This window comes from Macaca mulatta, chromosome 4, assembly GCF_049350105.2.
Source record: "Macaca mulatta isolate MMU2019108-1 chromosome 4, T2T-MMU8v2.0, whole genome shotgun sequence".
NCBI classification, from domain to species: Eukaryota; Metazoa; Chordata; class Mammalia; order Primates; family Cercopithecidae; genus Macaca; species Macaca mulatta.
The window spans coordinates 95,122,001-95,134,071 of NC_133409.1; the positions used below are offsets into that span (position 1 = coordinate 95,122,001).

The 12,071-nt window shown below is 37.6% G+C and overlaps 1 long non-coding RNA gene across 1 annotated transcript; it reads right to left on the minus strand.

Annotated features, from left to right (window-relative positions):
• Positions 1-210: 210 nt before the first annotated feature.
• LOC144340660 (uncharacterized) lies at positions 211-11,535 on the minus strand. The gene is made up of 3 exons (XR_013416906.1): positions 11,392-11,535; positions 435-505; positions 211-310 (listed from the first exon to the last, which is right to left on the minus strand). It is a non-coding gene; the product is annotated as an uncharacterized LOC144340660 (long non-coding RNA).
• Between the last annotated feature and the right edge of the window lie 536 nt (positions 11,536-12,071).

Here is a 12,071-nt window from a genome sequence, read left to right on the forward strand (position 1 = left end):
GAACCAGAAAAATATGGACTTAAATGTGAAGGATTTGTACAACCTAAGGTAAAGATGTTCACAAAATAAAGATGAACCAACACTATAACAGTCTACCTAGGGAGATTGCAAGATCTGCTTCTAAATATATTTAAAGAAAATGTTAGACTTTCAGGTTAACCTTATTTATCAATATAACCGTATTTATTGATGACACAGAATTGATTGGGATGAAGAAACCTTTCTAATTCTCCATGAAGTTCAAGCAATTGGTGATTGGCATGTAGTGAAGCAAGAAGACCCCCCAAGAGTCTGAATTCCTCTTCCTTGCCTAGAACAGCAAAACAGAAAACAAAACAAATTATATAATCTGAGCATCCAAAAATGTGCACACCCAGATGGAATAGAGGTTCAAAGGAATTCTGCAAAAACCAGGACAGCCCTAATGTGCTTACCTGTTCTGTTTGGCTTCTAGGAGCATTTGTCTTTGTGGTACCATTTCTGCATTCCTTTTGTCTGTCTCACTCTAGTAAGAAAGAAAACAGATCAAAGTATAGAAACGTTCTTTTCAGGTGCTTGAGAGAGCACGAGTCTATGTATTCCAAATGTTGACTGCCACAGAGATAAAGCATGCCAAAACACCATCTATACATGATCTTGCTTCCAAGTCTCTGGGAATGAAAACTTTCCAGATTAAGACTGAATCATCCTGAAAGCTGAGAAGATAGATTCTGAGCAGTACTTGTTATGGGAGAAGAATAGATTTTTTTTTTTATTTTTTAGACTTACAATCAAGATCAGTGGATTGAGACCATTTGCGACTTGTTAAGTTTGACAATGCCCCTTTGTATAGTAGCAAGGGTTCTGCAAATTTCTTACAAGATTCTAAAGCAGTGGTTCTCAAAGTGTGGCCTGGGACCATCAGAGTTAGAATCTCCTGGGAACTTGTTAAAATGCAAATTCTTGGGTCCCACCTCTATCTACAGGATCAGAAACTCTGAGGGTGGAGCCTAACAATCAGTGTTCTAAAAAGCCCTCCAGTGGATTCTACTACCTGGTGATGTTTCAGAACCTCTGTTCTGGGGTTCTAGGGTAATGGTACACAAGTTTTTCTGGGACCACATTTGGACTCATCCTTAGCTGGAAGAATCAGGACAATCATTTGCCCATTCTAGTCTATCATAATAGAATACTGTAGTATGAAGAACCAAAGGATGCAAGGGAAATAGGTCAATGGTTGTCAATGACTGAAGATAATTAAGAAGATACCAAAAAGGTCACAAAAAATTGTGACATGATCTACTTTAGTACATGATGCTTATATGATGAAATATGACCTACTTTGTTACAGCTGATGTGTAACTAGGTGATGTTGATGTTAGACTCATCCTGAAATGAAACAAATCACCTACTAAAAACTGAAACTATTTTGGGAAAAGATAAGACTATGTGCCCTGAATCTTGGTTGTATGCTCATATCAGCTTAGTAATTGATGCAGAAATTTACTAGCTAAATATGAAACAGTGAGCAGACCAGTTATGTCATACATGGCCACTGGGTGTGGTTGGTGTGTGTTAGTATCACTGCCCCATTCATAGAGGAAAAAAAAGCCATACATGTTTCCTAACTCAAACAATGACACTAAAAACAAAAGCTATACATAAAGAACACAAAGAGAAAAATGGAATACACTCTTTGGCACAACACATTAAAACCGTAAGTAATATATTCAATCTAAAACCCCACTCATTAAAAAATAATTTAGAACTATCCTCTTAAAAACAATTAGGTCAATGAGGAAATCAATCTCTATAAACAAAAATAATTTTCTATGTATTTATTACAGAATTTGAAGGTTATATTTGGCATAGTCTGACGTAAAATATATGCTATAAGGTATATATAAAATTTATTTTGGGGAGTTACTGAGGAGGGCCATATTGAAATAAACTATTTCCTCAAGAGCAGCTGAAACTGAAGAAGAATGTAAAGATAGATAGGTGTTCTTTGTGTACTTTGAGGCCCTGGGATCAGAGAAAGCATATAGCCCTTTAAACATAAATCCCAAAACTCTGTTTTTTACAATTACAAAAGCAGACCTGCCACATTGCAGCTGCTGACTCCCTAGGAGGTAACTGTTCATGGGGACACTCTATGCAGTGATCTAAGACCAGGAGCACTGGGTCCAGTGTTTCTCCTGAGCCACTTAGTTGTTTGCTGGACTCAGACCTCAAAACCTGGGACCACCTGCTCTCATGAACCACAATTTGTTTTGTGTCTTTGGATCAGTTTAAGGCAGAAACTACAGAACATCGAAAAACAGACAGCAGTGTTTCTTCTCCTTTTATTTTCCACCCAATGTGATGCCAAGTACTGTCTTGATATCACTCATCTTTCTTGTGTCCCAGTGACAGGAGATTTTGATAATCTGAACATTCCGGGTTCTGCAGCTGTTAAGACTGGAGATGAAGATGGATCCAAATAGGTTTTTCCTATAGCCTATGGCCAAGACTCACAGGGAGATGATCAGGAGGCAATTCCAGCCAATAGTGAAATAAGACTCCATTTATTACTTTCCTCGGGCAGGTATCAAAATCTATAGTTATACACGGTCATAACCTTGTATAAAATCTTAATTGGGGTACAAAGGGAGAGGTTTTCCTCCAACTTATTTATGGAGACATTTGCATCAAAGGAATAAGCAGGCAGGATTTAAAAAACAGAAAAGCAGCTCAACACAATGGGTCAGACCAGACTCTGAAGCCAGACCCATGGGGTTCAAGTCCTGGCTCTCACTAGCCTCTCTGCCCTGGTTTCCCCATCTGTAAAGGGGGAAATAATACCTATCTCCCAAGGTTTTTAAACGATTAATTGGATTGATATTCATAAAATGCTTAAAGTGATGCCTAGCACGTCCTAATTGCATTAATATTTGCTAAATAAATGTAAAGTGGCTTTAAACAGACACTTTGAAGGTCACATCTATTCTCTTCTCTCTGAGCAAATAAGATGCTAAATTCTTACAAGGGGTTCAGTGATTTCAGCATATCTTGCTTCTCAACAGTCATCTCAGACTATTAGACCTAGCAGATAAAATTAGAAAGAAATAGTAATGCATAACAGAGCCACAAGTCTTAGGTTCATTTAGAAGATTTTTCTCGAGATCTTCAATAATCTAGCTAGTAGGGTAACAAAAGCTTATTTAGACACAACAAAGATGAGAAAATATATTAAACTTTCTGAAATTCATAGATCTACTCATAGGCAAATTTATGGCCAAATGTATTTATTGCTTAAAAAGAGAAAGGAAAAATCAAATTAATATGTTAGGAAATCAATATTTAGGAAAACAAATAGCTTCAGAAAATGGAAAGGTCATAATAATAAAATCAAAAGTTAAGAGAAAAATTGTGGAGTTAATAAATTCAAGCAGTAGCTGTTATAAAAGAGAGGCAGAAACAGTGCAATTAGAAGAAAGGAAAATATAAAAGACAGTTGCAGAAAATATTTACAAAGTATAAAGTATACTATGGATAATTATAAGAAAATGTATTCGGTAATCTCACCAAAATAGACAATTTTCTGGAAAAAAAAGCATAAATTACCAAAATTGATTTAACAACAGAAAGAAAACTTTACAAGAGCAATACTGAGGAAATTATTAATAGAGTTATTAAAGAACATCCCCTATAAAAGTCTCAGCCTATTAACCAGGGAATTATTCCAGACCTTTAAGGCACAAAGAATTCTCCTGTTGGATATAAACAGTTACTGTATTGAACAAAACATAGGAAAATGCTCCATCATCTAATGGAGCAAATATAAAGACTTGATACCAAAACCTAACAGAGTTGGTGCAAAAATGAAAATCATATGCCAATTTCTCTTATGAATATAGACGCAAAAATCTCAAGTACTGTAAAGTTTTAGTAAAGACAATTCAAGGTATATTTTTTTAAATAATCCACCAATCTCAAGTAGGTTTTATGCCAGGATTTCAAAGAGGGTTCAATATTGAGGAACTTTTTGTTATATCATATCATATTAATAGACGAAATAACACAAACTAAATTCTTCAATAGACGCTTAAACGACACTTACTACTCATTCCTTTTAATAACATTTTTAAAAGAGAAATAAATGGCTACTTCCTTGGCACTATTAATAAAATATTATCCAAAGCAGTCCCAGCATTGTATTTTATGGGGATATATAGTATTTTTTTCCAAATGGGAGTTCCTCAGAGCACTGTCCTCCAAAATGTTAATATGTACAGTATTTGTCAAAAAGAATGGAGGGATCCCTTTTTCAAATACTTGTGTAAAATGCTGGGTTGAACTAAGTTAAATATATATCTGATGGCAGGACTTCTTGGAAATACTAAGACAGTGGTGTGAATTCCAAATCTCAATGGAATGCAACATTTTTTTGTTCAAAGCACTGGTCCCCTCAGAACACAGTTGTGAAAATGTTGTTCTAGAGGGATTCCTTTTACATTCAAATAAAACAAGGATGCCTGTTATCTCTATTATTACTTATATTGATTTAGAAACTCTAGCTGGTAAAAGAATAATGCAGAAGCAGACACGATATATAAGAATATTAAAGAAAGTAAAAAATACAGAAAATATATATCATACAATTATCTATAATTATATTATCTATGATTATTATGATTCATGAATATTCCCAGTAGCAATAAGACACATAAAACTCATGAATGTTCTGAATGAGAAAGATGGGCTATATGAAAAAATATAAAATTTATGAAAATAGAAAATATTATGAGCAGGCATATGATATTCCTGACCGAGAAGGTTGAATATTACAATCAAATCCTATTTGCATTTGCAGGAACTTAGAAAGACAACAGTCAAGTTTACCTGAAAAATATAAAATGAGACTAGGTTCTTTCACACCTTGATGGTATGATTTAAATTACTAAATGCTTTTGGAAAGCAACATGATAGAGCAAGTCAAGAGCCTTTAATCAGAACCACCCAGAAGTTTCACTCTGGAGTTCCAGCCAAAGAAAGTAACAAAATCTCTAAGTGTTACGCGTGCAAAGATGTTCCACATTACATTATTTATAAGGGCAAACCTGGAAAGAGCCTTAATGATAAGAGTTACCGTTTCCAGATCACATGTTGACTAAATACATGACAGATTTTACAGATATGAAAACTGAGGCTCAGAGAGAAGAAATAACCTGCCTTTGACCATGGAGCAAAAAAAGTGGTTGAGCCTGCATCTAAGGCCAGTTTCCAGGCAAAGCCCATGCTCTCTTCATTGCCCCATGCTGCCACTAAGGCTATAAAAACAAAGGACTCTTTAAACAAATGTTCCTCATCTATTCTTCAGGGTTATGACTCATCACAATTAAGATGTTGAAGATGTTGTAGTAAAACGAACAATGTTTATAACATAATGTAAAATGTAAAGAAGCTATAAGTATATATGCACGCTGTAACAACTAACGGGGAAAATCCACAAGTCCAGAAAAAAGATTAGAAGGACACAATGCTAGTAGTCATGTGTTAGCATGGAGACTTACGGACAATATATTTTTTCTTGTTTCCAATTGGGTAGGTAATATATTACCTTTATCAAACAAAGATAAGCTCATAAACTGAAAAAGGAGTAAAAACATTGTAACACACAAAAGTAGATTTCATGAGAGAGGAAAGGTGCCAGAGCTGTGTCTAATACAAGCTGTGTTTCTTTCACATCGACTTGTATATACTTTATACATATTAGGAGCTAAATAAATATGTGGTGATTAGATTGAAGCATATCCACATATTATATTTAGCTTTTTGCAAGAAACTGAATGCTCACCAAACAGCTTTGGACAAGAAACAAAAACCGTATCTGATTGAAATTACAAGGGAGATAGGAAAAATACAGTATCCATTTTGAAATTTGGCTTCAGCATTATATTCTATTGATTTTATAATGTCCAGAGCAGCTAAATGCAACAAACACATAACGTGCTATGCAATATAGTGTCTGAAGTTACTTTGGTCATCACCTAAATTTCAGAGAAAAGGTAAGGGACATAAAGACACTATCAAAGAAAATTGATTTTTTACAGCTAATAACCTTGTGCTTGGTGGCAGAACACAGTATCAAAATCACCATTTTGTGTTCAGATAATTTCACCAGCCTTCCCTGCTGTTCCCTCGACACTCCCACAGCTCTCCATCTGCCGCCAGCTACCTCCTGCTCCTACACATTCTGATGACCACACAAGTAGGGTTCAAAACGTGACCCAGTAATTTGTATTGCATCTTTGATCCTCAGCTCTGTTTCCACTGTGATAGAGAGATTAAAGTTTCAGGAAGGGAAAAGTGGTGACTTATCTTTCAGGGAAATTGAATTTTTCCTACCAGAGGTGAGAACACTTGAGAGGACACTTTATCCCCCAAACAACATTTCCCCTACTTTAGGAAAACAGTTTGGCCTGGAATAGATACAACATACTCTAGATTCAACTCCCAGCTCTTCTCTAGCAAGGTTATTTATTACCAAATGAGCCCTCCTCCCAGGGTTAGATGCAATAAGCCCAACACCATTAAACTCTAGAGAATAGTCTTAACATCTGGATTAAACCTACATGAAATGTTAAGAAACACTGAACCACAGTCAGATACTGGCAGTCCCCTTAAAGAGAAGCATCCCCAAATATCCACAATAAAGGCAGGGCACCAAGAAGAGCCAGATGAGTGAATCATGAGCTCTTTCCGTGGTTTTCAATATTTAATCTTTCACTCACTTCCACTCATTGAGCAGGACTGGCCAGGCTGTGATGGAGGCACAGGGTAAGAGGGGAGCTAGTCTGTCCGTGTGAGAAGGCATGTATAGAATTCCATATATACAGAACAACAAACCTCAGAGTTTTCACTGAAAAGAGAGGTCAAGATATCCCAGCAGTGCATTGAAAGATGGGCAGTATTCCAACAAGACTTTTTATTTTGTCTTTCAAAACAAAATGATTTAACAATTTTAAGAACTAAACAGCTACATGCCCAACACTGGACCAAGCAGTTGGGAGATAATGAGCTTAAATAATGTAGGCAGTTCATGAGTTTCAGATTTCAGTAAAAATAAATAAATAAATAAATAAATAAATAGTGGAAGTTTAGAACAAGAGTGTCAGGGGAGAAACAAACAGAAATTGTGGATTGAGCTAAAGTCAAGAGGATTTTGAATATATTTTTTGAAGATTCAGGATTATCATAAGGAAATATGCTCATGATTGCCAACAGTAGAAGAAAAGGAATAATAAACAATCATATTAATTAGCGGAAAGTACCTATTACAGACTTGTATATCCATTACTATTTACTCAATTTACTTTTGAATAAATAATTGTTATTTTAAATTTTCCATTCAAATAGTATTTGCATCCTCCTCCTTCTCCATCCTTCTTCTGATTGATGTATCTTCCCTGGACTCACTCTATCCATCCCTAAACCAAGAATCCCACTCCCTGGGACTGATATCACTCAAGTGTTACTCAGATATAAGCACTTGTGTACCAAGCATAAATGACAAATAGATTTAGTCCTCTCAGAAGGTTTCTGCAAACTCATTATTGACCTCAAAGATAGCACTTTCTAGAAACAACCATCTTAATGCAAATGAAATTCAGGAAATCTTGCCATTTAGACATGTTCTGTAAGCATCACCCTCTACTAGCCCTATACCCAACCCGTGAGCTTTGTGATTTTGCACCATAGTCAGTTTCTCATAAAAATGTAGAACCCCAAGATTAATATAAAATTGACATCAGCATCAGAATTCTTTCAATGTTCTTGGTCTCTTCCACTATGTTTCTTAAATTTCTTCATTCATGTTAACTTTGTTTCTAAATTAATTTTATTCATTTATGTATTTATTTATTTAGACAAAGTGTTTCTCTCTGTCAGCCAGGCTGGAGTGCAGTTGTGAAACCATAGCTCACTGCAGCCTCAACCTCCTGGGCTCAAGTGATCCTCCCGACACAGCCTCCAGAGTAGCTGAGACTACAGGCACATGCCAACACTCTGGATATTTTTTTTTTTTTTTTTTTTTTTTGAGATGGAGTCTTGCTCTGTCACCAGGCTGGAGTGCAGTGGCGTGATCTTGACACACTGCAACCTCCGCCTCCTGGGTTCAAGCGATTCTCCTGCCTCAGCCCCCAAGTAACTGGGACTACAGGCACATGCCAGCATGCCCAGCTACTTTTTGTAGTTTTAGTGGAGATGGGGTTTCACCATGTTGGCCAGGATGGTCTCGATCTCTTGACCTCATGATCCACCCACCTTGGCCTCCCAAAGTGCTGGGATTACAGGCGTGAGCCACCACATCTTGCTGTGTTGACCAGGCTACTCTTGAACTCCCTGGCCTCCCAAAGTTCTGCAGTTACAGATGTAAGCCACCATGCCTGGCCCTAAATTAATTTTAAAAGCCATACTTGCCACAAACTGTAACTTCAGATTCAAACAATATAAAGACCTCAGAGATTCCCAACTTTTCTGGGTTGGTTTTGTTTTCAAAACAAATAGCACTGGAAATTAAATTGACTTTTTAAATCGGAAATCCCAGCACAGCTTAAACTGAAGAAAAGAAACTAGTAGTACTCAGCTAATCCAGAAATCACATTTGCAATGAACAGAAAAAGCAAATTAGTTTGCCCTGCCACATCTAGTTTAATAGATTTTCCCGTACATAAATTAGAGATCAAGAAAAGCAAAAACTGTATGTGATAGAGATGGATATGCTTCAAGATCTGTGATCTCAGAAACTCCACTCCAAAAAATTACGAAGACCTAAAAGAAACACGAGAAATGGGTCTAAAACTATTTATAATATAGATACAGATGTTAACGCAGCTATATAGACATAGTTACATAGACAGCATTCTACCAATGACCTATATTCTGGATTTAAGTTTGTAACTCAAGAACACTTCAAAATGATTTCTAAAAATAAATGGTAACTTTCATGAGTGTTTGTATAATAGCAGTGAAGAGAGTAAAATGTACTATCACTGCTAAGCTGAGGAAGGATTGCCCCAGCAAAGAAGAATGGCCCCTCTGTGCCTCATGAGGGGCCCCTGTGTGATTATTACGTATGATTATACACATGGAGGTGAAGGGTAATGGATAATGCTCCTCCCAAACCTTGTCATCAGAGCTGCTCTATTAGAAAATTCTGGGTAATTGATCCAAGGGCAGAGATATTTAATCTGGGGCAGCAATGAAGTCAGCCTAAGAGATAAATTAAGGTGTCCTTAGTCTAGTTAAACTCTTTGTTCAAAATTGCAATTACACTGATGAGAGTAGATAGCTTCATTCATTTTCTCAAAGAGCAAATGTGCACATTACATTTTCCCCATTTGGGACAAAGGAGAAAGGGAGTCCGTACACTCTCTGTAGAGAGACTTCCCACATTTATCTTCTCTTTCTCCGTTGGCCATGTCGACAGCAATGATGCAGTAGGAAGCATACATCTCCAAGTTTACATGAAGGGCTAAGTCAAACAAAGAAGATACTTTTAATCAAGAACCAAATGGTACCTTTAATTATTTCCAATGTTATAAATAGGATGAATAGAGAGCCTGTAGCTTAAATAGGAAACCATGAATCAGAAAGGTGGTTGCCACATAGCTGTTATGAATTCCTGGAACCATCTAGAGGGGAAGGAAGGAGAAGAGGAGAAGGGGGAAAAACCAGGACTCACTTTCTGAGCATTACCATATGATAAGCGCTCTGTCTCATGCTTTACACATACCATGTGCTATTCTGGTATGGCTCTACAACATAATTCCAAGAAAAATAGAAAGACCATTAAAAATCAATATAAATGGACCACTATGGTTACATTAAACTGCAAATGACAAGTATAGATGAAAAAGGATATTTTTAAAGCATTGTTCAAAGTGATTATTTAATCTACTGATATATATTTGATAGGTTTAGTATTTGGAAGAAGTTACTATTTTAAATTTGTAGTAGTAAAAGTGTACTATTACAGTCTGGATTTTGGGAAAGGACAAGATTTCTAGTTCCAGCCTCTTCAGGGGCCATGTGAAGTAAGGCTCATCACTACCAGGTGTTTGCACTTCACTTTAATTGGCACAAAGGTAAGTATGGGAGACAAATTGCCTCTGCAAATATTGCCCAACTAAAGTTTAAAATTGATAAGTATCAACAAAAGCAGTGTTTCTCAAACACTACTATTTATAAGGGTCCCCTGAGTGTGTGTGTACATGTGTGTGCATTAAATTCTAATATAGCAGATCTGGAGTGAGACCTAGGACGATAAAATTTGGCAAACGCCCCAGATAATTCTGATGTAGGTGGCTGGGATCATGCTTTAAAAGCATTCACCTTGCTATTTAATGGATGCCATGATAAGATGACATTGGCCATAATTACTCTCATAGTCTGAAGACTGTGTTCCAGGTACAGGAAAGTGAACTATCTCAATCAATGTTGGCTAAATTTATTAATTAATTGACCAAGTGAAATCAAGATTGAAGCAAAAGTCCCTGGAAAATACAATCAGGGTTATCAGCTAAGCTATAATGAAGCCCAAGTCATTGCAATCCCAAAGTTGACTGCAGATCCTCCTTATTCATCCACATTTTAAACTTTCTAACTTTCTCAAAAGAACAGCATCTATATAAACTGCTTTTATTAATTCCAACTAGGACAAATTGTTACTTAACAACAAACTTGGAATCCCCATGCTCTGCAGGGCTGGGGAGGAGTCATCACTACATCAAGAAGGTCAGAAGCTGTCTGCTGCAGCAAGCCACGCCTGTGCCCAAAATGCATCATGTCTTTCTCACTCCTTTGCTTGGCTGGGACTAGCATTCCATAACATCTTCCTTGTTCTTATTCTTTGCTTCTTGCCTTACTGGCAATTTGAGAATCTGTCTCAACCTGCTGATACCTGTGGGCCAGGTGAAAACTTGCATGCTCTACATTTGGCGTGCCACACTCCTGAAGTTCTCCCAAATCCGTTTCTACAGACAGGAATAGAAATTTCAAGAAATGCATCCTTTCTGGCAAGAATATGTCTGCTATCATGCCAGAAGAGCCTCCTCCCACTCCCAGCTGACTCCTTTGGACAGCCATAGTCTTCTCTCTCTCTCTCTCTCTCTCTCTCTCTCTTTCTCTCTCTCTCTCCCTCCCTTTCCCGGATGTCTGCATGCTCATGATTCACTGAGTATGCCCTTCACATTAGCTCTGATGGAAGGTAGGCTTGTGCCCTGAGGAGATAATGGGCCAATCCTCCTGAAGAAGTAAGCCCTCTGAATGCCTGAGGCAAATTGGTACCTGCCCAAGAAACATCTCAGCAGTAATATTTGGGCAGTTCCACCTAGTCAAATCAGACACAATCCCCACATTCCTACTCACATTTTCTTTGCCATTCTTAAACTTCAGAGAAGTGGAATGCACTCCAGCTAAGCTTGTCTGGAAACTCTTCACTTTCATCTTCACGGAAAGAAAAGATTTTTGAAAAGAAAATTTAAATGAAACTTCAATTCTCATTAACCATCCCTCCACAGGGAGCCTACTGGCAATGAATCACAAGACTACCCTGCCAAATGGGAAATGTAAGCTGATGACTGGATTTGAAATCTTAGAGCCAACCTGGGCTGAGCGGCTCTGGTTTTTGTGGGCACTGAAACCTGCAGCCCATGAGTAGGTTCCTCTGTTACACTCAAAAGACACCTTAGCCAGATGTGGTGGCTCACGCCTGTAATTCCAGCACTTTGGGAGGCTGAGGTGGGTGGAGCACCTGAGGTCAGAAGTTCGAGACCAGCCTGGCTAATACCAGGAAACGCCCCCCTCTACTAAAAAAAATACAAAAAATTAGCCAGGCGTGGTGGCATGCGCTTGTAATCCCAGCTACTCAGGAGACTGAGGCAGGAGAATCACTTGAACCTGGGAGGCAGAGGTTGCAGTGAGCTGCGACATCACCATCACACTCCAACCTGGGCGACAGAGTAAGACTCTGTCTCAAAAAAAATAGACACTTTAACAGGCATGAAGAAAACTTGTTTTTATCATTCTGTCTACTCTTGCTCCAAGAT